Genomic DNA, 25,258 nt, shown 5'->3' with positions numbered 1-25,258 from the left:
TTATACCAGAGCCGACCAGGGGAAACACAAATTATGCAGTCAAGTTTCCCACATTTGGGGAAATCGCAGGGGCAGCACATCCAGAGTGCAATGGGTGAGCCTTGCCCTGGGAGAAGCACCTTCATGATTATAGCATCTCACCTGGCAGGTAAGTAGAAGTTGGGCTAGAGCTGGGGAGAGTCGCTGCACGGGCACCCCCCTGTCAAGTGAAGGAGATCCAACTGAGGCAGCACAAGGGAACTCTCGAAAGAAGAACAAGGCTAGAGGAAGATCTGAAACAAAGAAATCTGACTTTTACCAGAGCTGACCAGAGGAAAGCACAAACACAGTCCCCCACTACCACAAATAATGCAGTTGAGTTTCCCACATTTGGGGAAATCACAGGGGTCAGCATACCCAGAATGCAATGAATGAACCTCACCCTGGGAGAACAATCTTCAAGACCATGGTCTCTCCTATGCAAAATAAGTATGATTTGGGATAGGGCTGGGGAGGGCCGCTGCTCAGGCACATCTCTGTCAAGTAAAGGAGATTCAACTGAGGCAGCACAGGGGAACTCTCATCTGGGGACAACAACTGCAGGGAGAACACATATTTTCAGATGAACATGGGAGGGCAGAAGGCTGCCTAATACTGAAGCACCCCCAAACAACAAACCAAATGCAACAACTAGTGCAAGCATTCCTGGGGGAAGGCCTGCAGCAGATGGATTTGCATATGGTGATGCCATCCAAGCAGTGGGTCAAAGTTGGCTTCAACCCTCGTCTGCATATGAAAAGAGAAAAGGGGCGTGCAGGGCATGGCGGCCTTTTGCGGCGCTTGGATGACCCCTAGTTCGCATTACACACCTCCACCCTCCTTCGGTGTGGGGCTCATGTTGGCTATGCCCCAGCCCCTGAAGCATTCAAGCTGATTTCTTGCAGCAGCTGGGCACTGTAACTGCTCCAGAGCTGCTCTGTAAGGCAAGTAAAAGGGTGTGGGCCCTGCAGCACTACCTGTAGTTTGCATTGTGCGTTGGAAGGCACGAAGTAAGCAGACGGGAGAAGTCAGGATAGTGCGCAAGGGCATAGAAGGGAGCGGCTCAAGAAAAGAGAAGTGGAAACAGACAGCAAACTAGGCTGGAGAGAGACCTGAGACAAAGAGATCTGAATTATACGAGAGATGACCAAGGGAAACACAAATTATGCAGTCAAGTTTCCCACATTTGGGGAAATCGCAGGGGCAGCACAACCAGAGTGCAATGGGTGAGCCTTGCCCTGGGAGAAGCACCTTCATGATCATAGTATCTCACCTGGCAGGTAAGTAGGAGTTGGGCTAGAGCTGGGGAGGGTCACTGCTCGGGCACCCCCCTCTCAAGTGAAAGAGATCCAACTGAGGCAGCACAAGGGAACTCTCGAAAGAAGAACAAGGCTAGAGGAAGATCTGATATAAAGAAATCTGATTTTTACCAGAGCTGACCAGAGGAAAGCACAAACACAGTCCCCCACTACCACAAATAATGCAGTCGAGTTTCCCACATTTGGGGAAATCACAGGGGTCAGCATACCCAAAATGCAATGAATGAACCTCACCCTCGGAGAACAATCTTCATGAAAATGGTATCTCCTATGCAAAATAAGTATGATTTGGGATAGGGCTGGGGAGGGCCGCTGCTCAGGCACATCTCTGTCAAGTAAAGGAGATTCAACTGAGGCAGCACAAGGGAACTCCCATCTGGGGACAACAACTGCAGGGAGAACACATATTTTCAGATGAACATGGGAGGGCAGAAGGCTGCCTAATACTGAAGCACCCCCAAACAACAAACCAAATGCAACAACTAGTACAAGCATTCCTGGGGGAAGTTCTGCAGAAGACGGATTTGCATACGGTGATGTCATCCAAGCAGTGGGCCAAAGTTGGCTGGAACCCTCATCTGCATATGAAAAGAGAAAAGGGGTATGCAGGGCATGGCGGCCTTTTGCGGCGCTTGGATGACCCTTAGTTCACATTAAACACCCCCACCCTCCTTCGGTGTGGGGCTCATGTTTGCTATGCCCCAGCCCCTGAAGCATTCAAGCTGATTTCTTGCAGCAGCTGGGCACTGTAACAGCTCCAGAGCTGCTCTGTACGGCAAGTAAAAGGGTGTGGGCCCTGCAGCACTACCTGTAGTTTGCATTGTGCATTGGAAGGCACTTAAGAAAAGAGAAGTGGAAACAGACAGCAAACTAGGCTGGAGAGAGACCTGAGACAAAGAGATCTGAATTATACGAGAGCCGACCAGGGGAAACACAAATTATGCAGTCAAGTTTCCCACATTTGGGGAAATCGCAGGAGCAGCACACCCAGAGTGCAATGGGTGAGCCTTGCCCTGGGAGAAGCACCTACGTGATCATAGTATCTCACCTGGCAGGTAAGTAGGAGTTGGGCTAGAGCTGGGGAGGGTCGCTGCTCGGGTAACCCCCTGTCAAGTGAAGGAGATCCAACTGAGGCAGCACAAGGGAATTCTCGAAAGAAGAACAAGGCTAGAGGAAGATCTGAGACAAAGAAATCTGACTTTTACCAGAGCTGACCAGAGGAAAACACAAACACAGTCCCCCACTACCACAAATAATGCTGTCGAGTTTCCCACATTTGGGGAAATCACAGGGGTCAGCATACCCAGAATGCAATGAATGAACCTCACACTGGGAGAATAATCTTCATGACCATGGTATCTCCTATGCAAAATAAGTATGATTTGGGATAGGGCTGGGGAGGGCCGCTGCTCAGGCACATCTCTTTCAAGTAAAGGAGATTCAACTGAGGCAGCATAAGGGAACTCTCATCTGGGGACAACAACTGCAGGGAGAACACATATTTTCAGATGAACATGGGAGGGCAGAAGGCTGCCTAATACTGAAGCACCCCCAAACAACAAACCAAATGCAACAACTAGTGCAAGCATTCCTGGGGGAAGGCCTGCAGCAGATGGATTTGCATATGGTGATGTCATCCAAAGCAGTGGGTCAAAGTTGGCTTCAACCCTCGTCTGCATATGAAAAGAGAAAAGGGGCGTGCAGGGCATGGCGGCCTTTTGCGGCGCTTGGATGACCCCTAGTTCGCATTAAACACCTCCACCCTCCTTCGGTGTGGGGCTCATGTTGGCTATGCCCCAGCCCCTGAAGCATTCAAGCTGATTTCTTGCAGTAGCTGGGCACTGTAACTGCTCCAGAGCTGCTCTGTACGGCAAGTAAAAGGGTGTGGGCCCTGCAGCACTACCTGTAGTTTGCATTGTGCATTGGAAGGCACAAAGTAAGCAGACGGGAGAAGTAAGGATAGTGCGCAAGGCCATAGAATGGAGCGGCTTAAGAAAAGAGAAGTGGAAACAGACAGCAAACTAGGCTGGAGAGAGACCTGAGACAAAGAGATCTGAATTATACGAGAGCCGACCAGGGGAAACACAAATTATGCAGTCAAGTTTCCCACATTTGGGGAAATCGCAGGGGCAGCACATCCAGAGTGCAATGGGTGAGCCTTGCCCTGGGAGAAGCACCTTCATGATTATAGTATCTCACCTGGCAGGTAAGTAGAAGTTGGGCTAGAGCTGGGGAGAGTCGCTGCACGGGCACCCCCCTGTCAAGTGAAGGAGATCCAACTGAGGCAGCACAAGGGAACTCTCGAAAGAAGAACAAGGCTAGAGGAAGATCTGAAACAAAGAAATCTGACTTTTACCAGAGCTGACCAGAGGAAAGCACGAACACAGTCCCCCACTACCACAAATAATGCAGTTGAGTTTCCCACATTTGGGGAAATCACAGGGGTCAGCATACCCAGAATGCAATGAATGAACCTCACCCTGGGAGAACAATCTTCAAGACCATGGTCTCTCCTATGCAAAATAAGTATGATTTGGGATAGGGCTGGGGAGGGCCGCTGCTCAGGCACATCTCTTTCAAGTAAAGGAGATTCAACTGAGGCAGCACAAGGGAACTCTCATCTGGGGACAACAACTGCAGGGAGAACACATATTTTCAGATGAACATGGGAGGGCAGAAGGCTGCCTAATACTGAAGCACCCCCAAACAACAAACCAAATGCAACAACCAGTGCAAGCATTCCTGGGGGAAGGCCTGCAGCAGATGGATTTGCATATGGTGATGCCATCCAAGCAGTGGGTCAAAGTTGGCTTCAACCCTCGTCTGCATATGAAAAGAGAAAAGGGGCGTGCAGGGCATGGCGGCCTTTTGCGGCGCTTGGATGACCCCTAGTTCGCATTACACACCTCCACCCTCCTTCGGTGTGGGGCTCATGTTGGCTATGCCCCAGCCCCTGAAGCATTCAAGCTGATTTCTTGCAGCAGCTGGGCACTGTAACTGCTCCAGAGCTGCTCTGTAAGGCAAGTAAAAGGGTGTGGGCCCTGCAGCACTACCTGTAGTTTGCATTGTGCGTTGGAAGGCACGAAGTAAGCAGACGGGAGAAGTCAGGATAGTGCACAAGGGCATAGAAGGGAGCGGCTCAAGAAAAGAGAAGTGGAAACAGACAGCAAACTAGGCTGGAGAGAGACCTGAGACAAAGAGATCTGAATTATACGAGAGATGACCAAGGGAAACACAAATTATGCAGTCAAGTTTCCCACATTTGGGGAAATCGCAGGGGCAGCACAACCAGAGTGCAATGGGTGAGCCTTGCCCTGGGAGAAGCACCTTCATGATCATAGTATCTCACCTGGCAGGTAAGTAGGAGTTGGGCTAGAGCTGGGGAGGGTCGCTGCTCGGGCACCCCCCTCTCAAGTGAAAGAGATCCAACTGAGGCAGCACAAGGGAACTCTCGAAAGAAGAACAAGGCTAGAGGAAGATCTGATATAAAGAAATCTGATTTTTACCAGAGCTGACCAGAGGAAAGCACAAACACAGTCCCCCACTACCACAAATAATGCAGTCGAGTTTCCCACATTTGGGGAAATCACAGGGGTCAGCATACCCAGAATGCAATGAATGAACCTCACCCTGGGAGAACAATCTTCATGACCATGGTATCGCCTATGCAAAATAAGTATGATTTGGGATAGGGCTGGGGAGGGCCGCTGCTCAGGCACATCTCTGTCAAGTAAAGGAGATTCAACTGAGGCAGCACAAGGGAACTCTCATCTGGGGACAACAACTGCAGGGAGAACACATATTTTCAGATGAACATGGGAGGGCAGAAGGCTGCCTAATACTGAAGCACCCCCAAACAACAAACCAAATGCAACAACTAGTGCAAGCATTCCTGGGGGAAGGCCTGCAGCAGATGGATTTGCATATGGTGATGTCATCCAAACAGTGGGTCAAAGTTGGCTTCAACCCTCGTCTGCATATGAAAAGAGACAAGGGGCGTGCAGGGCATGGCGGCCTTTTGCGGCGCTTGGATGACCCCTAGTTCGCATTACACACCTCCACCCTCCTTCGGTGTGGGGCTCATGTTGGCTATGCCCCAGCCCCTGAAGCATTCAAGCTGATTTCTTGCAGCAGCTGGGCACTGTAACTGCTCCAGAGACGCTCTGTAAGGCAAGTAAAAGGGTGTGGGCCCTGCAGCACTACCTGTAGTTTGCATTGTGCGTTGGAAGGCACGAAGTAAGCAGACGGTAGAAGTCAGGATAGTGCGCAAGGGCATAGAAGGGAGCGGCTCAAGAAAAGAGAAGTGGAAACAGACAGCAAACTAGGCTGGAGAGAGACCTGAGACAAAGAGATCTGAATTATACGAGAGCCGACCAGGGGAAACACAAATTATGCAGTCAAGTTTCCCACATTTGGGGAAAACGCAGAAGCAGCACACCCAGAGTGCAATGGGTGAGCCTTGCCCTGGGAGAAGCACCTTCATGATCATAGTATCTCACCTGGCAGGTAAGTAGGAGTTGGGCTAGAGCTGGGGAGGGTCGCTGCTCGAGCATCCCCCTGTCAAGTAAAGGAGATTCAACTGAGGCAGCACAAGGGAACTCTCATCTGGGGACAACAACTGCAGGGAGAACACATATTTTCAGATAAAAATCTTGGTCATGCTCTGGTTTCTCTTCAGAACGAACAAATCTTTCGCCTTTTACTAAAGATTTCCGTGGAGAGGAGCAAAACCGAGTTTTATCTCAATTTTTGCATGCCCCATCTTTTTGGGGTTTCTTTTATCGGTTTAAAGATAGAATGAGTGTGCTTTAATGTAAGCTCATTTGCATAGAAATGACAGTAAATGTTTGTTTCTTTTCAAACAGAACTTTCTTGACCATGCTACTTGCTTGAAAGATCTGGGAGCACATGGAATACAGTACAAACCATGCTTATAGCAAGGAGAAGACAGGTGAGAAATCTGCTTTCTTTCAAATTGGGCGCTCACTTTGATCTGAATGAGGACTGCTGGCACGGCACTCAGGCGACAGGTGGAATCTTGGTCATGCTCTGGTTTCTCTTCAGAACGAACAAATCTTTCGCCTTTTACTAAAGATTTCCGTGGAGAGGAGCAAAACTGAGTTTTATCTCAATTTTTGCATGCCCCATATTATTGGGGTTTCTTTTATCGGATTAAAGACAGAACGAGTGTGCTTTCTTGTTAGCTTTAATGTAAGTTTATTTGCAGAACAATGACAATAAATGTCTGTTTCTTTTCAAGCAGAACTTTCTTGACCATACTAATTGCTTGAAAGATCTGGGAGCACATGGAAAAGAGTACAAACCATGCTTATAGCAAGGGGAAGCCTGGTGAGAAATCTGCTTTCTTTCTTTCAAATTGGGTGCTCACTTTGAGCTGAATGAGGACTGCTGGCATGGCACTCAGGCGACAGGTGGAATCTTGGTCATGCTCTGGTTTCTCTTCAGAACGAACAAATCTTTCGCCTTTTACTAAAGATTTCCGTGGAGAGGAGCAAAACTGAGTTTTATCTCAATTTTTGCATGCCCCGTCTTATTGGGGTTTCTTTTATCAGTTTAAAGATAGAACGAGTGTGCTTTAATGTAAGCACATTTGCATAGAAATGACAGTAAATGTTTGTTTCTTTTCAAACAGAACTTTCTTGACTATACTAATTGCTTGAAAGATGTGGGAGCACATGGAAAAGAGTACAAACCATGTTTATAGCAAGGGGAAGCTTGGTGAGAAATCTGCTTTCTTTCTTTCTTTCAAATTGGGTGCTCACTTTGAGCTGAATGAGGACTGCTGGCATGGCACTCAGGCGACAGGTAGAATCTTGGTCATGCTGTGGTTTCTCTTCAGAACGAACAAATCTTTCGCCTTTTACTAAAGATTTCCGTGAAGAGGAGCAAAACTGAGTTTTATCTCAATTTTTGCATGCCCCATCTTATTGGGGTTTTATTTTATCGGTTTAAAGATAGAACGAGTGTGCTTTAATGTAAGCTCATTTGCATAGAAATGACAGTCAATGTTTGTTTCTTTTCAAACAGAACTTTCTTGACCACACTAATTGTTTGAAAGATCTGGGAGCACATGGAAAAGAGTACAAACCATGTTTATAGCAAGGGGAAGCCTGGTGAGAAATCTGCTTTCTTTCATTCAAATTGGGTGCTCACTTTGAGCTGAATGAGAACTGCTGGCATGGCACTCAGGCGACAGGTGGAATCTTGGTCATGCTCTGGTTTCTCTTCAGAACTAACAAATATTTCGCCTTTTATTAAAGATTTCCGTGGAGAGGAGCAAAACTGAGTTTTATCTAAATTTTTGCATGCCCCATATTATTGGGGTTTCTTTTATCAGTTTAAAGACAGAACGAGTGTGCTTTCTTGTTAGCTTTAATGTAAGTTTATTTGCATAACAATGACAGTAAATGTTTGTTTCTTTTCAAACAGAACTTTCTTGACCATGCTACTTGCTTGAAAGATCTGGGAGCACATGGAAAACAGTACAAACCATGCAGTATCACAAGAGCCTTTATTTGATCTTTCATGAAGATAGAGCAGAATTGAGGACACATCAACAATTTCTGCCAAAGGTGGTTCATCTTTCCACATGGTGCCTTTGGCCACTGACACCTTCGTTGAGTCAAAGTCTCTGGCTGTGGTCAGAACTTTGAAAATTTATGTCACCAGAACGGTTCAGATTAGGAAAACAGAGGCTCTGTTTGTCCTGTATGCTCCCAACAGGATTGGGTGTCCTGCTTCCATGCAGACCATTATGCGCTGAATCTGTGGTAAGATTCAGCATGCTCATTCCACGGCAGGATTGCCGTTACTGAATTAGGTGAAGACCCATTCTACTAGAAAGGTGGGTTCATCCTGGGCAGCTGGTCGGGGAGTCTCAGCATTGCAACTTTGCCGAGCAGCTATTTAGTAAACACTTTTGCTAAGTTTTACAAGTTTGATACCTTGGCTGATGATAACCTCAAGTTGGGTCATTCGGTGCTGCAGAGTCGTACGCACTCTCCCACCCGTTCAAGAGCTTTGGTATAACCCCATGGTTCTTAATGTGACCCCAGCATCCTCTAGGTCGTATGAGAAAATAGGATTTTAATACCTACTGGTAAATCCTTTTCTCTTAGTACGTAGAGGATGCTGGGCACCCGTCCCAGTCCATACTGTGTCTGCAGTTATTACTTGTGGTTATACACATGTTGTGTTATGGTTCTGGTCAGCTTTTTGCTGCAATTGTTCATGCCGTTGGCTTGTGTTCTGTTGAATGCCACGTTCTGCGGCATGCTTAAGGTGTGAGCTGGTAAGATGCTCACCTTAGTTTAACAATAAATCCTTTCCTCGAAATGTCCGTCTCCCTGGGCACAGTTCCTATAACTGGAGTCTGGAGGAGGGGCATAGAGGGAGGAGCCAGTTCACACCCTTTGAAAGTCTTAAAGTGCCCATGTCTCTTGCGGATCCCGTCTATACCCCATGGTTCTTAATGTGACCCCAGCATCCTTTACGGACTAAGAGAAAAGGATGCCCTTGTGTACTATCCTGACTTCTCCTCCCGTCTGCTTACTTTGTGCCTTCCAACGCACAATGCGAACTACAGGTGGTGCTGCAGGGCCCACACCCTTTTACTTGCCTTACAGAGCAGCTCTGGAGCTGTTACAGTGCCCAGCTGCTGCAAGAAATCAGCATGAATGCTTCAGGGGATGGGGCATGGCCAACATGAGCCCCACACCAAAGGAGGGTGGGGGTGTTTAATGCAAACTAGGGGTCATCCAAGCACTGCAAAAGGCCGCCATGCCCTGCATGCCCCTTTTCTCTTTTTATATGCAGATGAGGGTTCCAGCCAACTTTGGCCCACTGCTTGGATGACATCACCGTATGCAAATCCGTCTGCTGCAGACCTTCCCCCAGGAATGCTTGTACTAGTTGTTGGATATGGTTTGATATTTGATGGTGCTTCAGTATTAGGCAGCCTTCCGCCCTCCCATGTTCATCTGAAAAGATGTGGTCTCCCTGCAGTTGTTGTCCCCAGACGAGAGTTCCCTTGTGCTTCCTCAGTTGAATCTCCTTAACTTGACGGGGGAGGGGCTGCCCGAGCTGCCACCCTCCCCAGCCCTATCCCAACTCATACTTATTTTACATATTAGATCTCTTGATCATGAAGATTGTTCTCACAGGGTGAGGTTCATCCATTATATTTTAAAATAGGAAGGTACAAATTACATATTTGAATTGCATCTATGTGCTGGATTCAAATGCCCCCCCCCTTCCTTTCTCAATTGTGCCCGTCAGCAGCTATTCTAAGGTTGCTGCCAATGGGTGTGACACATTAATTTCTTCTGTGGGGTACACTGGACTCCACAAGGATTCACATTGGGGTGTAGAGTAGGATCTTGATCTGAGGCACCAACCGGCTCAAAGCTTTTGACTGTTCCCAAGATGCTCAGCGCATCCTCCTCTATAACCCCGCTTCCATGAACAGGGAGCTCAGTTTGTAGTTGGTGCCTTCAGTAGCAGGCCACTTAACAGGGGCCTGCCTCAGGCAGCCTATTCTTAGCTATTAATTTTGACAAGAAAAGAAGAACTTGTTTTATGAGAATCTACAAGGGCTGCAGCAGGCTAGGTCTAATAGACATCTTTACTGCAGCTTCATCACTCCCAGCGGCGCTGTATACTCCCGTGCCCTGGTTGCTGGGTCACTGCAGCGGATGCTCCGGTTTCTTCCTAAGGTCAGTCACACACACACACCGCCCTTCCGGATCACGAGGCCGCTGATTAAGGGGAGCGTGGCCGTAGGGGGTGGGCCGTGTGCGCACTGGGGTGGACACTGATTACTGGGCAGCCGCTCCACTAGCCACCAGGTACAGTTAAGGAGCACAGGTCTGGGGGTTTTTCTCCTATATTAACCCAATTTTGTACTGCCCGCAGCGCATTGTGATAGGTAATAGGGCCTGATTCAGGTTGGATTGCAATCACAATAAGCGATCCAACTGCAAAAATTGCTAAGAGCATACGCATGTGCCTGCATGCGATCGCCTCTGCCTGTCAATCGGGGCAGGGGGGGAGAGTGGGGTCAGCAACACTCCATTTCCAAGTCAGGGATGGAGCAGTGCGGGGGCAAGGCTTCAAAATGGGGTCTGCAATGGAGGAGACACAGGGGGCGTGGTCACAGCGGCTGTATGACATCACATTCAGCCGCTGTGATCACAAAAATGGTGGCGGCTTCCTGCGCGCACATACAGTCTGCACCAGCAGGAGGCTACACCATTGTTTATGATCACGCTGAACTGCAGTGCGACTGCAATTACAGCATGGTCAAGAAGGGAGGTGTCATACTGGGTGGCCATGCCCTGTCACTGTGCAGGAGCCAGCACCGCTTACACACTAGTCCCCGGGTGCAGCACCCAACCCCCGGGACACCCGGAGCAACAAAATGTAGATTCAGGCCACCAGGCCACGCCCCTACCTATGAAATCATGCCTCCTTTTTACCATTGCGCTGCTTATTTGCACGCACTGCATTACAATCTCCCTCGACACCTCTCTGGGTGTCACCAGTGATAGTGACACCTCTGCCATGCTTGTAGCAGCTAGTCCAAAGATCTATGCCTCAAGCCCTGAGTGTTTGCCCTTGTGACTTGTTGATCATCATAGCGAAGCAGATGCTTACAGAAAACTGCAGGGGCTTAGATTGAAAATAAAAAAAATTGATGGGTATAAGGTAGAGAGGAGCGGGTTCGGTTCTCCGAGAACCGAATTCCCCACGAACTCCACGTGGTTTACACTGGTCTGAGGCAGGCTCGGTTGTTCCCGCCTGACTCGGAAAACCTGAACAAGGGAAAATGTCATCATCCCGCTGTCGGATTTCGCGAGATTCGGATATTATATATAGAGCAGCGCGTTGCCGCCATTTTTACTCGTGCATTGAAGAGAGAGCGGAGAGGACGTGGCTATGTTCTCTCAGTGGAAATCTCAATATCAGTGCTCAGTATCAGTGGTTACTTATTGCTGCTCAGTAATACTAGTAGTGTGTCTCTCCTGCTCAGTGTCAGTTCTCAGTAGTATCCTCATCAGTGCTCAGTATCACTGCTCATTGTCTTGTGCTGCATTGTGGTGCTCAGCATACTACAGTACATTACTAATAGTCCAGTGCTGCATCTTGCTGCTCAGTGTCAGTTCTAGTATCCTCATCAGTGCTCACTATCACTGCTCATTGCATTGTGGTGTTCTGTATACTACAGTAATATAGTAACATATAGTAACATAGTTTTTGAGGTTGAATAGAGGCAAATTGCCCATCGTGTTCAACCTGTTTTAAGTTGTGATGATTCTACATACTTGCTGAATAATGTTTTATGACTAGTTAGCTACTATAACTCATGTTACCCCCGGATTAACCATGTTGATATTTTAAGTATTATAACCTTGGATAGCTTTTTCATTCAGAAATGTATCCATTCCTTTTTTAAATCCAATTACAGAGTCCGCCATTACCACCTTCCCTGGCAGGGAATTCCACATCCTGATTGCCCTAACAGTGAAGAAACCTTTCCTCCATTGCGTTCTGAACTTTCCTCCAGTCGCAGCGAGTGACCACGTGTTCTTTTAATAAATAATTCCTCTGATAACTCTTTGTTATGTATCTTTACATATTTGAAGATATTAATAATATCTCCTCTTAGGCACCTCTTTTCTAGTGTATACATATTCAGCCTAGTAAGTCTTTCCTTATAGTCCAGTACTTTTAGGCCTTTAATCAATTTAGTCTTCAGGATCTCTCGGACTTCCATGAGCAGCAGAGTAGTGCAATGGAAGGATGCTGGGCGCATAACCCAGAGGTCGATTAATCGAAACTATCCTCTGCTATGTGCATTTTTTTTTATAATTAAAGTAATCAAAAACTGGGATTGATATTTTGGCTCTTTTATTTTTACTTAAAGTACAATAACTTTTATCATTTTAATTTGTTTTAATAGTATATTGACAGCATTGTTTTCTTTAAAAAATCCACTTAATTTTCTTTACCCTATTACTGAAATGGTAATTGACAAAAACAAACTACATTGTCACCAGAAGAGCAATGCAAAATGTACAAGTGATATATTAAAATCATCTTCCATCTTGAATTTCAATGATGCATTGGGACAACAATTTTGTGAGAAACATCTTCACCCATAAAGAAAGATTTTCTTAATTCCTTATCTGTGTGCTGATTAGATATTACCTTGTTTTCACATTAAACAGACTTCCACATGAGAAAGCAGCAAGGATGCAGTAACGTTTATGTTTCCTGGTGTCAACCTGTATTATTTCAGTAGACATTGAAATGAGGATGCATCTTGCTGCCTTTCCAATGTAGCAAGTTTAATTCAGTAATAGGTGAAAAAACATTCCTACAAAGGTGTTAATCAGAGACTTGGCTTTGTGGACACTTTTCAGAGAGCAAATTTGTTAGCATAAAAATAAAGTCAGAAAATGAAGAGCTGTTTAATCACTCAATTGGACTTTTCTGCCAGCATAATTTTTTTTTCTCTGCAACCCACTGCTAAATTGTGCTTCCTAGCTGTTTTTTATAAAATCACTTAATCAAATCTAACTCTGATTACATCAGAGAAGGCCAGGTACCCTACACCATAAGAGGGGGTTTGAAATTTTGACTTGTCTACTTAAAGATCACCAAAATCTGATCACAAGGTCAATTACATCCCTGGGTGGGATTGAACCACCAACCTTTTGGTTAATAGCCAAACATGCTAACCGATTGCACCACAGAGACACCTCGTAAAAGTCCATTCTGACAAAGGCTAATAAGCATTCATCTAGAACGTTTCCTAGAAAAACTTTAAAAAGTCAATAATCTGGAGAGTTTTTGTAAGAAACACATTGCTACTTTCCCATGATGAGTGAGTGCTTCAGGATCTCTTGCACTTACATGAGCAGCAGAGTACTGCAACGGAAGCATGCTGGGCCCATAACCCAGAGGTAGGCAGATTGAAACTATCCTCTGCTATATGCATTGTTTTTTGTTAATTAAAGTAATCCAAAACTGGGATTGATATTTTGGCTCTTTTATTTTTACTTAAAGTACAATAACTTTTACCATTTTAATTTGTTTTAATAGTATATTGACAGTATTGTTTTCTTTCAAAAATCCACTTAATTTTCTTTACCCTATTATTAAAATGGTAATTGACAAAAACAAACTACATTGTCACCAGAAGAGCAGTACAAAATGTACAAGTGATATATTAAAATCATCTTTCCAGCTTGAATTTCAATGATGCTTTGGTGCAACAATTTTGTGAGAAACATCTTCACCCATAAAGAAAGATTTTCTTAATTCCTTACCTGTGTGCTGATTAGATATCACCTTGTTTTCACATTAAACAGACTTCCCCATGAGGAAGCAGCAAGGATGCAGTGACGTTTATGTTTCCTGGTGTCAACCTGTATTATTTCAGTAGACATTGAAATGAGGATGCATCTTGCTGCCTTTCCAATGAAGCAAGTTTAATTCAGTAATAGGTGAAAAACCATCCCTACAAAGGTGTTAATCAGAGACTTGGCTTTGTGGACACTTTTCAGAGAGCAAATTTGTTAGCATAAACATAAAATCAGAAAATGAAGAGCTGTTTCGTCACTAAATTGGACTTTTCTGCCAGCATAATTTTTTTTCTCTGCAACCCACTGCTAAATTGTGCTTCCTAGCTGTTTTTTTATAAAATCACTTAATCAAATCTAACTCTGATTACATCAGAGAAGGCCAGGTACCCTACACCATAAGAGGGGGTTTGAAATTTTGACTTGTCTATTTAAAGATCACCAAAATCTGATTACAAGGTTATTTACATCCCTGGGTGGGATTGAACCACCAACCTTTTGGTTAATAGCCAAACATGCTAACCGATTGCGCCACATAGACACCTTGCAAAAGTAGATACTGACAAAGGCTAATAAGCATTTATCTAGAACGTTTCCTAGAAAAACTTTAAAAAGTCAATAATCTGGAGAATTTTTGTAAGAAACACATTGGTACTTTCCCATGATGAGTGAGTGCTTCAGGATCTCTTTCACTTACATGGGCTATTAACCAAAAGGTTGGTGGTTCAATCCCACCCAGGGATGTAATTGACCTTGTGATCAGATTTTGGTGATCTTTAAGTAGACAAGTCAAAATGTCAAACCCCCTCTTATGGTGTAGGGTACCTGGCCTTCTCTGACGTAATCAGAGTTAGATTTAATTAAGTTATTTTATAAAAAACAGCTAGGAAGCACAATTTTGCAGTGGGTTGCAGAGAAAAAAATAACATTTTAAACCTACCGGTAAATTTTTTTTCTCGTAGTCCGTAGAGGATGATGGGGACTCCGTAAGGACCATGGGGGATAGACGGGCTCCGCAGCAGACATGGGCACTTTAAGAAAGACTTTAGATCTGGGTGTGCACTGGCTCCTCCCTCTATGCCCCTCCTCCATACCTCAGTTAGAGAAACTGTGCCCAGAGGAGACGGACAGTACGAGGAAAAGATTTTTGTTAATCCAAGGTCAAGATTCATACCAGCCACACCAATCACACCGTATAACTTGTGATATACTACCCAGTTAACAGTATGAAAACAACATAGCATCAGTCCAAGACCGATGAAAACTAACATATAACCCTTATGTAAGCAATAACTATATACAAGTCTTGCAGAAGTAGTCCGCACTTGGGACGGGCACCCAGCATCCTCTACGGACTACGAGAAAAAGATTTACCGGTAGGTTTAAAATCTTATTTTCTCTTACGTCCTAAAAGATGCTGGGGACTCCGTAAGGACCATGGGGATTATACCAAAGCTCCCAAACGGGCTCCTGCGGATGACTCTGCAGCACCGATTGAGCAAACAGGAGGTCCTCCTCAGCCAGGGTATCAAACTTATAGAACTTTGCAAAGGTGTTTGAACCCGACCAAGTAGCAGCTCGGCACAGCTGTAGTGCCGAGACCCCCGGGCAGCTGCCCAAGAAGAGCCCACCTTCCTAGTGGAATGGGCCTTGACTGAATTAGGCAACGGCAATCCCGCCATAGAATGCGCCTGCTGAATCGTGTTAGAGATCCAGAGAGCAATAGTCTGATTTGAAGCAGGGGTGCCAATCTTGTTGGCTGCATACAGGACAAACAGTGCTTCTGTTTTTCTGACTCTAGCCGTTCTGGCCACGTAAATTTTCAAAGCCCTGACCACATCAAGGGACTCGGAATCCTCCAAGTCACGCGTAGCCACAGGCACCACAATAGGTTGGTTCATATGAAAGGATGAGTCCACTTTTAGCAGGAATTGAGGACGGGTCTGCAATTCCGCTCTATCCATATGGAAAACCAGATAGGGGATTTTATGTGATAAAGCTGCTAATTCCGACACTCGCCTAGCGGAAGCCAAGGCTAATAACATGACCACCTTCCAAGTGAGATATTTAAACTCCACCATTTTAAGTGGTTCAAACCATAACCTTAACACCACGTTAAGGTCCCAAGGGACCACCGGAGGTACAAAAGGAGGCTGAATATGCAGTACTCCCTTCACAAAAGTTTGTACTTACTTCAGGAAGAGAGGCCAATTCCTTTTGAAAGAAAATGGATAAGGCCAAAATCTGAACCTTAATAGAGCCTAATTTTAGGCCCAAATTCACTCCAGTTTGTAGGAAGTGAAGGAAGTGGCCCAGGTGGAATTCTTACGTATGAGCATTCCTGGCCTCACACAAAGAAACATATTTTCGCCATATACAGTGATAATGTTTAGATGTCACGTCCTTCCTAGCCTTTATTAGCGTAGGAATGACCTCATCTGGAATACCCTTTTCCGCTAGGATCCGGCGTTCAACCGCCATGCCGTCAAACGCAGCCGCGGTAAGTCTTGGAACAGACAGGGCCCCTGTTGCAACAGGTCCTGTCTTAGAGGAAGTGGCCACGGATCTTCTGTGAGCATTTCCTGCAGATCTGGATACCAGGTCCTTCGCAGCCAATCTGGAACAATGAGAATTGTTCTTACTCCTCTTTTTCTTACTATTATCAACACCTTGGGTATGAGAGGTAGAGGAGGAAATACATAGACCGACCGGAACACCCACGGTGTCACTAGGGCGTCTACAGCTACTGCCCGAGGGTCTCTTGACCTGTTGCAATACCTCTGTAGCTTTTTGTTGAGGCGGGACGCCATCATGTCTATCTGGAACAGTCCCCACCGACTTGCAATCTGTGCGAAGACTTCCTGATGGAGTCCCCACTCTCCTGGATGTAGGTCGTGTCTGCTGAGGAAGTCTGCATCCCAGTTGTCCACTCCCGGAATGAACACTGCTGACAGTGCGCTTTGATAAAGCTAAATATTTATCTTATTTAAAACCCTTTGTGAGGTCTAAGAACACTGTACGCTATTTGCGTATGGAGTACTGTAAGGGTACGCTCGTTGCGTAACAATCGCTTAGCCGTGGTCGAGACGCTCAAGCGTCACGTTCGCTCACGGCCAAGAGATCACAGGCAGGCACGCTATTGGCTGCTGACTAACGTAATGGTTCGCTATAGCATAACGGACGCTGTATCGGGAGCGGGCTGCTCGAGCGATACAGACGCTCACGAGAATACGCTGTTGGTATCGGGCACACTTATAGGTGAGCGACTACCGTAATGCTACGCTATCAGCGTAGCGAACGCTCGAGACCACGAGGAGATCACGAGCGGCGCCGACGCTCACAATGTTAAACCTTTATGTCTAAACCACAAACAATGTAATTTGCTGTAAAACCTTAGTGTAGAGATAGGGTGTAAATGCAACACTGTATAACCTTATTAACTCAAAAGCTGTTCGAGCGTCACCGACGCTCTGAGAATACTTAACACTATAAGAAATACACAAATACCGTGCTTAGGGTCCAACGCCTAATATATATATTATGAATGTTATACTTGCAAAAGAATTAATACAATACAAGTCATACACTACAATATAACATAGACTAACTAACCAGGTAACTACACAGTAAATACAATACAAGTACGTTTAAGAGAAAATGAGAGAAAGAGAAGAGAGAGAGAGAAAGATATGGCCCATAATAACAAGAAAAGACAATATGATTACGGAGAAAACTTACGCACAAAGGAAACGATCGCATGCGCCTCTGGACATCCAGCTCCCGATTTTCAGCAATGATAACCGATGAAGAGTGAGTGCTGGATGTGATCGGCCTGTCTATTTATGCCCCACACACAATACAATTCAATGGTCCCTACAATCTCATTGTTCATTGGACACAGGAATTCGTCTTCGCATTATAACAAAAGGTCATAGGTTGATTCATACAGGTGGGCTGTGACTATTTCCAACAGCTCAGGTGGGAGGGAAACTGGGTTTCCCGCCGCATGGATAAGTAAGTGCAAATACAGTAAATGTTCATAAACTTCTTATGTCCATAACTATTCGCACGAGCGATTGATCCGCTTCAAACCAACACCGGAATATTGCTAATTAAATACTCTTCCGATGGATACTAAACACCACTGTATTACTCCTGTCTGACCCTTCGTATCAAACAATGAGGGATCTCTCTGTCCAGGAACATACTACATTAACTAAACTTTCAGAATCTATCAAAGGGACCATAATCTACAAAATGCATTATATGGTGAAAATATGTAACGAAAGAGTCGCCCGCTAGACGCACACAATCTCTACCGTAAATGTGCATACCGTGCGCCTGCGGGTGCCCGCAACAGCGAGTATGCGCACGCACGGTAGAGCGCACGCATGCGCAGCAGGGACACATATGAGGTGCAAATATGGCAGTGTGCATCGTGATATTTTTCTGACTTTGACAGTCCACCCTTTGGCAGTCAACAATAACTGCCACTTCCTAAAACATTTCAAAAAGAGAAAAATATATGTCAGGGGTTAATACATTTACATGGTTGGGTAGGGGAGGAGAGGAGAAGGTAGGAAAAGGGTATGACCTAGTGAGATAGCAGAAGCATGTGTGTATGAATCCATGTTTGGGGGGTCATGTATCATCGTGCCGTACGTGTTTTAAATCAAGCTTTGAGGTATTGCGAAGTATACATTTGAATTCCTTCTTATCCCGTGGTACGGGTCTGTGGATGGGCTGTCAAACTTTACCGAGCTTTTTTCGGATTTTGGTTGTAACAAAAATGGGGAGCACATTTTAGTTGATGATACATGAATGGGGGAATATGTGATTGCTGATATCTGTGCCTGTATTCCCTATACTATGTGTGTAATTACCTGAAGGTTGTAGAGATGAAGAAAATACATAGTTACGGTAAATGCAGTGGTATTCTATGTCAGGTTAATGAACATTCGTCGATTGAGGTCTTGTTTGGTGTCTGTTGAATGCAGTCTTCTTTGTGCTTTTGCCCATAAGGTGCGAGCAAAAAGCTTTGTCAATGTCCATAGATTTACAAAAGTGTTGGGCTAGAGTAATTTTAAAATTTCTAGGGAAACTGGGGATCTATGGCATAGTTCATCAAAAATCTGTGTATAAGGTTGTCAAAACTTCTTCTTTAATCCATCTGTTGTCTGTATATCGGCTCATCAAATTCCTCGTCCAAGTGGGTCTTTTTACCTCAGAGGAAAACGGAAAAACAGGTGAAAGAAACGGACCGTAGAAATCGCATTACAATTTCCTCACTCCTTAAACTCATCACCCTGGTACTTCGTTTGCACTTCGTTAAAGCCTGACCGCATCTAAATATCAAGCCAATCGTTATGATAACACCTAAGATACATAGGAGAAACTTCCCTACATCCATTATAACTCCTTGAGCCCATTCTCCTAAACCGGAGAACCAATTTCGCGGGTTCAACCATGACACCCAACTAGTCAGCTCATTACTCACAGCAGCAAGGGTGAGATTGTGTCTCCTGCGAAATTCCCACTTCAATTGGAGAATATCGTCCATCTTTTGGTCTATGACCTCGACCGGGTCCTCGGTACTATTCGTTATATATGTGCAGCATTTCACGCCGTACTGCGTTGCCAGTGTGACACAATATCCACCTGTTACTGCTGTGAGATAATTGAGAATCATTCTATGCTGAACTAGTTCTGTTTTATAAGCTTGAAGTTCTCTTCCAGTATACCTAAACGTGTCATCATACATTTCTGTGATATTGTCTAACAAATTTGCGAGCGCAGATATGTATTTATAATTCAACACTCCTCTGGCGGTGCGAGTGAGGTCTAACGCAAGTAGAAACTGAATCCCGGTGGATTCATGGATCATGTCAGAGGCCGGGTGCTCTGTTCTTTCTATCAGGTGCCGTTTAACTACGTGCTCGTAATGGGTGTGAGTATAAGGAGTTTGGGCAACACGGTGTATGTCTTTCATTTTGGCATGTGATACAGTCATTACCTCAGGCAATACTTTTCCAATATAACACAATCCTTCAGAGTTTGGGGCAAGCCACTTATACGCCTTCCTCCCGCATATGAAATATGCATCATCGGGGAGAACATATGGGACGGAGTAGGACATAACCATATTACACATTTTCCATGTGAAATCTCCTAACCCTAATTCTCCCATCTGTCTAGTACACGTATCAGCTTGTACGATATGTGCACAGTATCCTGGTGATACCTCTCCAACTCTCGTAATCCTACTTCCTAGGGTATACCTATACCGGAAAGATTTTCCTCTACTGGCTATGTGGCGTATAAGCTCTGTATCTGTCGGCATTCTATCTGCTCTATATGAAAAGGTCATGGTTTGGTTACTCCATGACACTTCCCAATTTCCCGGCTTTCGGGGATTGGAAATGTTAAAACATATGAGGGATCTATCCACATGATATTGGTGGAGCTTCAAACTAGGAGGACTGGAGATATTAAACCTCCTGTCCACCGGTCTCCCACCACTTAGCTCAAGTACCTCCCCTATCGTTAAAGGAAATGGTACTAGTCCTGATTTGCTATGACCTTGAGGTACTTGAGAGCATACCCAACAATCTGTTTGATTTAACACGCTACCCACTAAGGAGTGATAGTCACTCAAGGGATGCCGGTCCATGTGGATATTAAAACTGGATTGGCATTTCTTAATGCACCCATCCTCGACTACGTTGTCACAGAGCCTACAGATACAGTTTTCTTCAGCTAACAATCCTTCACAATTCCTTCTATTGTCAATGCTATCGGATCGTTTTCTGATACTCGCCTTTGCTTGTTGATTATGTTGTTCTCGGAAAACTACGCCTCCATCTCTGTCATCAGAACCCATTCCAGAACCTCTCTCGACCTCCATGGTACTCTCGCCGGAACAGACTGCTCTGGTCAACATCATGGTCAACAGGAAAATCCGGATCACAGTCTCTTGGGGCAAGTCCATCTTATAGGAGGAAACGAAGAAGAATGAGAAGGGGGGGAAAATAATTTGAGGGAGAGGGGATGGGAAGTTGGAGAAAAACAATAAAAGGGAACAGGGAATCGACAACTGCTTTTGATCTTGTGATTTTCAATGCTCAGGTGCCGCCTCAGTCCTCCTGGAACAGACACTCCAGTGATACAACGTCCTCTACCGTCTGTTCCTTATCACGGGACCTCTCTGGATCAGCAACCTTCTTACAGTGGGACGAATGAACCCAAGTCTCTCTCTCGGCAACTTTCAATGCTGTAGTGCTAGTCAATAAGACTTGGTATGGTCCTTCCCATCTGTCAATAAGGCAACCTGAGCGTAGAAAATTTTGTATCATTACATACTCCCCAGGTTCAATGTCATGACAATTACTTTCTGGTAAATCAGGAATCACCAACTTCAAATTATTATTTTGATTCCTTAGCTGTTTACTCATATTAACCAGGTACTTTACAGTCACTTCATTGTTACACTTCAAATCATCCTGAGGGTTAATCATAACATGCGGTTGTCGACCAAACAAGATTTCAAAAGGGGACAGATTAAGAGGGGACCTGGGAGTGGTTCTGATGCTGTACAGTACAATGGGTAAAGCTTCTGGCCATGTCAATCCTGTTTCTGCCATAACTTTGCTCAAATTATTTTTAATAGTGCTATTCACTCTTTCCACCTTCGCACTCGCCTGTGGACGGTATGGAGTGTGCAGCTTGCTATCAATTCCCATCAACTTACACATTCTTTGAAAGACATCACCTGTAAAATGGGTACCCCTATCACTTTTGATAATTCTAGGGATACCATATCTACATACAAATTCCTGCACAATTTTCTTAGCAGTAAACATAGCGGTATTTGTGGCCGCCGGGAATGCTTCAACCCAATTTGAGAACACATCTATACAAACAAGTACATATTTCAAATTTCGACAAGGGGGTAATTGAATGAAGTCAATCTGTATTGCCTGGAAAGGACCGCCTGCAGGTGGGATATGAGATGGTTCTGTTGGTATTGCCTTTCCGATATTCTTTCTCAAACAGGTAAGGCATGACATTGCTCTCTTACTTGCATGAGATGAAAATCCTGGGGCGCACCAATATGCTCTTACCAACTTGCACATTCCTTCCTTGCCCAGATGAGTCAGCCCGTGAGCTGCCTCAGCTAAACATGGAAGATATGCTCTGGGGGCCACCGGTTTACCTTGTCCATCCGTCCAGAGTCCTGAGGACTCCTGGCCATATCCCTTCGCCTTCCAGACTGCCTTTTCCTGTGTGGAACACAAATTTTGCATTTCACACAACTTCTGTGTGTTGATGGTATTAAATACCATCAGTTGTGTGGTGTCTGTCTGTCTGGGGGTACCAGCTGCTAACTTAGCTGCTTCGTCTGCTCGGCTGTTACCAAGTGATACTGGGTCCTAGCTATATGTGTGTGCTTTACACTTGATAACAGCCACTCTGTCGGGTTCCTGTATCGCTGTTAGAAGCCTTTTGATGTGAGCTGCATGCGCTACCGGTGTACCAGCTGCCGTCATGAAATTTCTGAGGCGCCATAGGGCTCCGAAATCATGGACTACCCCGAATGCGTATCTAGAGTCGGTGTAGATATTGGCTGATTTGCCCTTAGCCAATTCACATGCTCTGGTTAGGGCGACCAGTTCAGCAACCTGGGCTGAGTGAGGTGGGCCTAGCGGTTCCGCTTCTATGGTGCCTTGGTCATCTACGACTGCGTATCCAGTACACAAGTCTCCCGAGTCTGACTGTCTGTGACAACTACCGTCCGTGTAGAAAGTTAGATCTACATTTTCCAGCGGGTTGTCACTGATGTCAGGCCTTGCGGTAAAATTTTGGGTCAAATATTCCATACAATCATGTGTGTCCTCCTGTGTGTTAAATTCTCCTTCCCCACCACTCTCATCCTCCACCCTTTGTGCCTGTCCAGGCACACCTGGGAGATATGTTGCAGGATTTAATGCACTGCATCTCCTTATGGTGATGTTTACGGGGGCCATTAGTGCCAATTCCCATCTTGTAAACCGCGCTGATGAGACGTGCCTGGTTTGGGCAGAATTTAGCAAGGCTGACACTGCATGTGGTGTATGAATTGTGAGGTTGTGACCTAGCACTACATCTTCGCTTTTCGTTACTAGCAATGCTATCGCAGCGACGCTTCGCAAGCATGTGGGGAGGGATCGCGCTACCGTGTCTAGCTGAGCGCTGTAGTATGCTACTGGCCTGCTGGCATCACCGTGCTTTTGGGTTAAGACGCCTGCCGCGCAACCAGCACTTTCTGTTCCGTACAGCTCAAAGGGTTTCCCATAGTCTGGCATACCTAATGCTGGTGCCTGCGTTAGGCACTGTTTAAGTCTCTCAAATGCCATCTCGGACTCGTCTGTATGCGAAATCCGATCAGGTTTGTTTGAGGAGACCATCTCCTGCAGAGGTAACGCTAGAATGGAAAACCCTGGGATCCAGTTACGGCAATACCCACACATTCCTAAAAATGTTCTGATCTGTTGCTGGGTTTTTGGCAGAGTCATGTCTCTAATTGCTTGAATTCTATCAGTGGTCAGGTGTCTCAGTCCTTGTGTTAGACAGTGTCCCAAATATTTTACCTTAGTTTGGCATAATTGCAACTTGTCTTTGGAAACCTTGTGTCCTGTGTCTGAAAGATGAAACAGGAGCTGTTTCGTATCCTTCAGGGATGCTTCCAATGAATCAGAACACAGTAGTAGATCATCCACGTACTGTATTAATACTGATCCACTCTCTGGTTGGAAAGACTGTAAAAACAATCATGCAAAGCCTGGGAAAATATACTTGGACTGTCTATGAAACCTTGTGGTAATCGAGTCCATGTGTATTGGACTCCTCTGTATGTGAATGCAAACAAATATTGGCTGTCAGGGTGCAGAGGTACCGAAAAGAAAGCGGAGCAGAGGTCAATAACAGTGAAAAATTTCGCAGTGGGAGGGATTTGCATAAGGATGACAGCTGGATTTGGCACTACGGGGAACTGACTCTCAACTATTTTGTTGATCCCCCTTAGATCCTGCACTAGCCGGTAACCCCTCCCCCCACTCTTTTTCACAGGGAAGATGGGACTATTGGCAGTGCTGGACGTTCTTACCAGAATACCCTGTTGTAGCAAGCGCTCTATTACGCGACAGGTGGAATCTTGGTCATGCTCTGGTTTCTCTTCAGAATGAACAAATCTTTCGCCTTTTATTAAAGATTATCCGTGGAGAGGAGCAAAACTGAGTTTTATCTCAATTTTTGCATGCCCCATATTATTGGGGTTTCTTTTATCAGTTTAAAGACAGAACGAGTGAGCTTTCTTGTTGGCTTTAATGTAAGTTTATTTGTATAACAATGACAGTAAATGTCTGTTTCTTTTCAAGCAGAACTTTCTTGACCATACTAATTGCTTGAAAGATCTGGGAGCACATGGAAAAGAGTACAAACCATGCTTATAGCAAGGGGAAGCCTGGTGAGAAATCTGCTTTCTTTCTTTCATATTGGGTGCTCACTTTGAGCTGAATGAGGACTGCTGGCATGGCACTCAGGCGACAGGTGGAATCTTGGTCATGCTCTGGTTTCTCTTCAGAACGAACAAATCTTTCGCCTTTTACTAAAGATTTCCGTGGAGAGGAGCAAAACTGAGTTTTATCTAAATTTTTGCATGCCCCATATTATTGGGGTTTCTTTTATCTGTTTAAAGACAGAACGAGTGTGCTTTCTTGTTAGCTTTAATGTAAGTTGCCATAGATGCAGTGAAACACGCGTGTAGGGCACGGCGTGTCCTCGTGTATTTGACTCATGTGAAATGTTATAAAACAAAAATATATGATTATGATGTTAGCTGTTAGTCTCCACTAATAGGGAATAGAAGCTGAGCTATAAGAAAGGAATACACTAGATATGATGTCACTTAGCAATTACAATGTCTAAAGTGCATACAGATAGCTACTAATAACTCTTGATAAGAAAGTATATCAGTGTGGGTATATTTATATGATGGGATATTGGGACTAGTGAATATATATCACTCCTGCTGTCCAGATTGGCAATAACCAGACAATTATGATAAGAGTAGAGATGTCACATGGGCTGCTATAGATATTAATTTAATGCTGTATGTGTCATTTGTTACAAATGGATACATTTTCTATGAGTCAGCCTAGCAGCTGCATGTTCTAACAGAACACTATCCTCACACAGAATCTGCTAACCTTGAGATAACTAAATGACAGTGTGTAACAGTCTCTTTACTATAAGACTGTTACAAAGTAATATATATATTTGAAGTCAGTCTAGCAGCTGTGTGTTCCAGCAGTTTATAAGACAAAGAAAATCTCCTATTGTGGAATCTAGACACATGGGACTGCTGGCCTGTGTCATACTATTTCTATGTAATACCAGTAACATGTATATAACTGTTACATAATTGTTACAAATGGATAAATCTTTGAGTCAGCCTAGCAGCTGCATGTCCTAACAGGACACCATAAATCCTTTACAGTG

General features: G+C 45.0%; 18 non-coding genes and 1 pseudogene across 18 annotated transcripts; 7 read left to right on the top strand and 12 right to left on the bottom strand.

The window, feature by feature from the left end:
• Window positions 1-4: 4 nt before the first annotated feature.
• On the bottom strand, window positions 5-156 carry LOC135001701 (U1 spliceosomal RNA; annotated as a pseudogene).
• A 152-nt stretch (window positions 157-308) lies between these two features.
• Window positions 309-472, bottom strand: LOC135001712 (U1 spliceosomal RNA). Its single transcript, XR_010203084.1, has one exon. It is a non-coding gene; the product is annotated as a U1 spliceosomal RNA (small nuclear RNA).
• Window positions 473-1,143: 671 nt separating this feature from the next.
• Window positions 1,144-1,306, bottom strand: LOC135001696 (U1 spliceosomal RNA). Its single transcript, XR_010203072.1, has one exon. It is a non-coding gene; the product is annotated as a U1 spliceosomal RNA (small nuclear RNA).
• Window positions 1,307-1,458: 152 nt separating this feature from the next.
• On the bottom strand, window positions 1,459-1,622 carry LOC135001677 (U1 spliceosomal RNA). Its single transcript, XR_010203054.1, has one exon. It is a non-coding gene; the product is annotated as a U1 spliceosomal RNA (small nuclear RNA).
• A 615-nt stretch (window positions 1,623-2,237) lies between these two features.
• On the bottom strand, window positions 2,238-2,400 carry LOC135001691 (U1 spliceosomal RNA). The gene has a single exon (XR_010203068.1). It is a non-coding gene; the product is annotated as a U1 spliceosomal RNA (small nuclear RNA).
• Window positions 2,401-2,552: 152 nt separating this feature from the next.
• Window positions 2,553-2,716, bottom strand: LOC135001682 (U1 spliceosomal RNA). Its single transcript, XR_010203059.1, has one exon. It is a non-coding gene; the product is annotated as a U1 spliceosomal RNA (small nuclear RNA).
• Window positions 2,717-3,388: 672 nt separating this feature from the next.
• LOC135001699 (U1 spliceosomal RNA) lies at window positions 3,389-3,551 on the bottom strand. Its single transcript, XR_010203073.1, has one exon. It is a non-coding gene; the product is annotated as a U1 spliceosomal RNA (small nuclear RNA).
• Window positions 3,552-3,703: 152 nt separating this feature from the next.
• Window positions 3,704-3,867, bottom strand: LOC135001695 (U1 spliceosomal RNA). The gene has a single exon (XR_010203071.1). It is a non-coding gene; the product is annotated as a U1 spliceosomal RNA (small nuclear RNA).
• Window positions 3,868-4,538: 671 nt separating this feature from the next.
• Window positions 4,539-4,701, bottom strand: LOC135001694 (U1 spliceosomal RNA). Its single transcript, XR_010203070.1, has one exon. It is a non-coding gene; the product is annotated as a U1 spliceosomal RNA (small nuclear RNA).
• A 152-nt stretch (window positions 4,702-4,853) lies between these two features.
• On the bottom strand, window positions 4,854-5,017 carry LOC135001675 (U1 spliceosomal RNA). Its single transcript, XR_010203052.1, has one exon. It is a non-coding gene; the product is annotated as a U1 spliceosomal RNA (small nuclear RNA).
• Window positions 5,018-5,688: 671 nt separating this feature from the next.
• Window positions 5,689-5,851, bottom strand: LOC135001700 (U1 spliceosomal RNA). The gene has a single exon (XR_010203074.1). It is a non-coding gene; the product is annotated as a U1 spliceosomal RNA (small nuclear RNA).
• Window positions 5,852-5,995: 144 nt separating this feature from the next.
• LOC135001707 (U5 spliceosomal RNA) lies at window positions 5,996-6,111 on the top strand. The gene has a single exon (XR_010203079.1). It is a non-coding gene; the product is annotated as a U5 spliceosomal RNA (small nuclear RNA).
• Window positions 6,112-6,381: 270 nt separating this feature from the next.
• LOC135001704 (U5 spliceosomal RNA) lies at window positions 6,382-6,497 on the top strand. The gene has a single exon (XR_010203076.1). It is a non-coding gene; the product is annotated as a U5 spliceosomal RNA (small nuclear RNA).
• Window positions 6,498-6,783: 286 nt separating this feature from the next.
• LOC135001708 (U5 spliceosomal RNA) lies at window positions 6,784-6,899 on the top strand. Its single transcript, XR_010203080.1, has one exon. It is a non-coding gene; the product is annotated as a U5 spliceosomal RNA (small nuclear RNA).
• A 278-nt stretch (window positions 6,900-7,177) lies between these two features.
• Window positions 7,178-7,293, top strand: LOC135001709 (U5 spliceosomal RNA). The gene has a single exon (XR_010203081.1). It is a non-coding gene; the product is annotated as a U5 spliceosomal RNA (small nuclear RNA).
• Window positions 7,294-7,568: 275 nt separating this feature from the next.
• On the top strand, window positions 7,569-7,684 carry LOC135001710 (U5 spliceosomal RNA). Its single transcript, XR_010203082.1, has one exon. It is a non-coding gene; the product is annotated as a U5 spliceosomal RNA (small nuclear RNA).
• Window positions 7,685-13,044: 5,360 nt separating this feature from the next.
• On the bottom strand, window positions 13,045-13,118 carry TRNAN-AUU (transfer RNA asparagine (anticodon AUU)). The gene has a single exon. It is a non-coding gene; the product is annotated as a tRNA-Asn (tRNA).
• Window positions 13,119-23,918: 10,800 nt separating this feature from the next.
• LOC135001711 (U5 spliceosomal RNA) lies at window positions 23,919-24,035 on the top strand. Its single transcript, XR_010203083.1, has one exon. It is a non-coding gene; the product is annotated as a U5 spliceosomal RNA (small nuclear RNA).
• A 286-nt stretch (window positions 24,036-24,321) lies between these two features.
• On the top strand, window positions 24,322-24,437 carry LOC135001705 (U5 spliceosomal RNA). Its single transcript, XR_010203077.1, has one exon. It is a non-coding gene; the product is annotated as a U5 spliceosomal RNA (small nuclear RNA).
• The last annotated feature ends 821 nt before the right edge of the window (window positions 24,438-25,258 follow it).

This window comes from Pseudophryne corroboree, unplaced genomic scaffold, assembly GCF_028390025.1.
Source record: "Pseudophryne corroboree isolate aPseCor3 unplaced genomic scaffold, aPseCor3.hap2 scaffold_1667, whole genome shotgun sequence".
NCBI classification, from domain to species: Eukaryota; Metazoa; Chordata; class Amphibia; order Anura; family Myobatrachidae; genus Pseudophryne; species Pseudophryne corroboree.
Note: the sequence above shows the minus strand (reverse complement) of the source record. Positions and strands in the feature narration are given on the sequence as shown.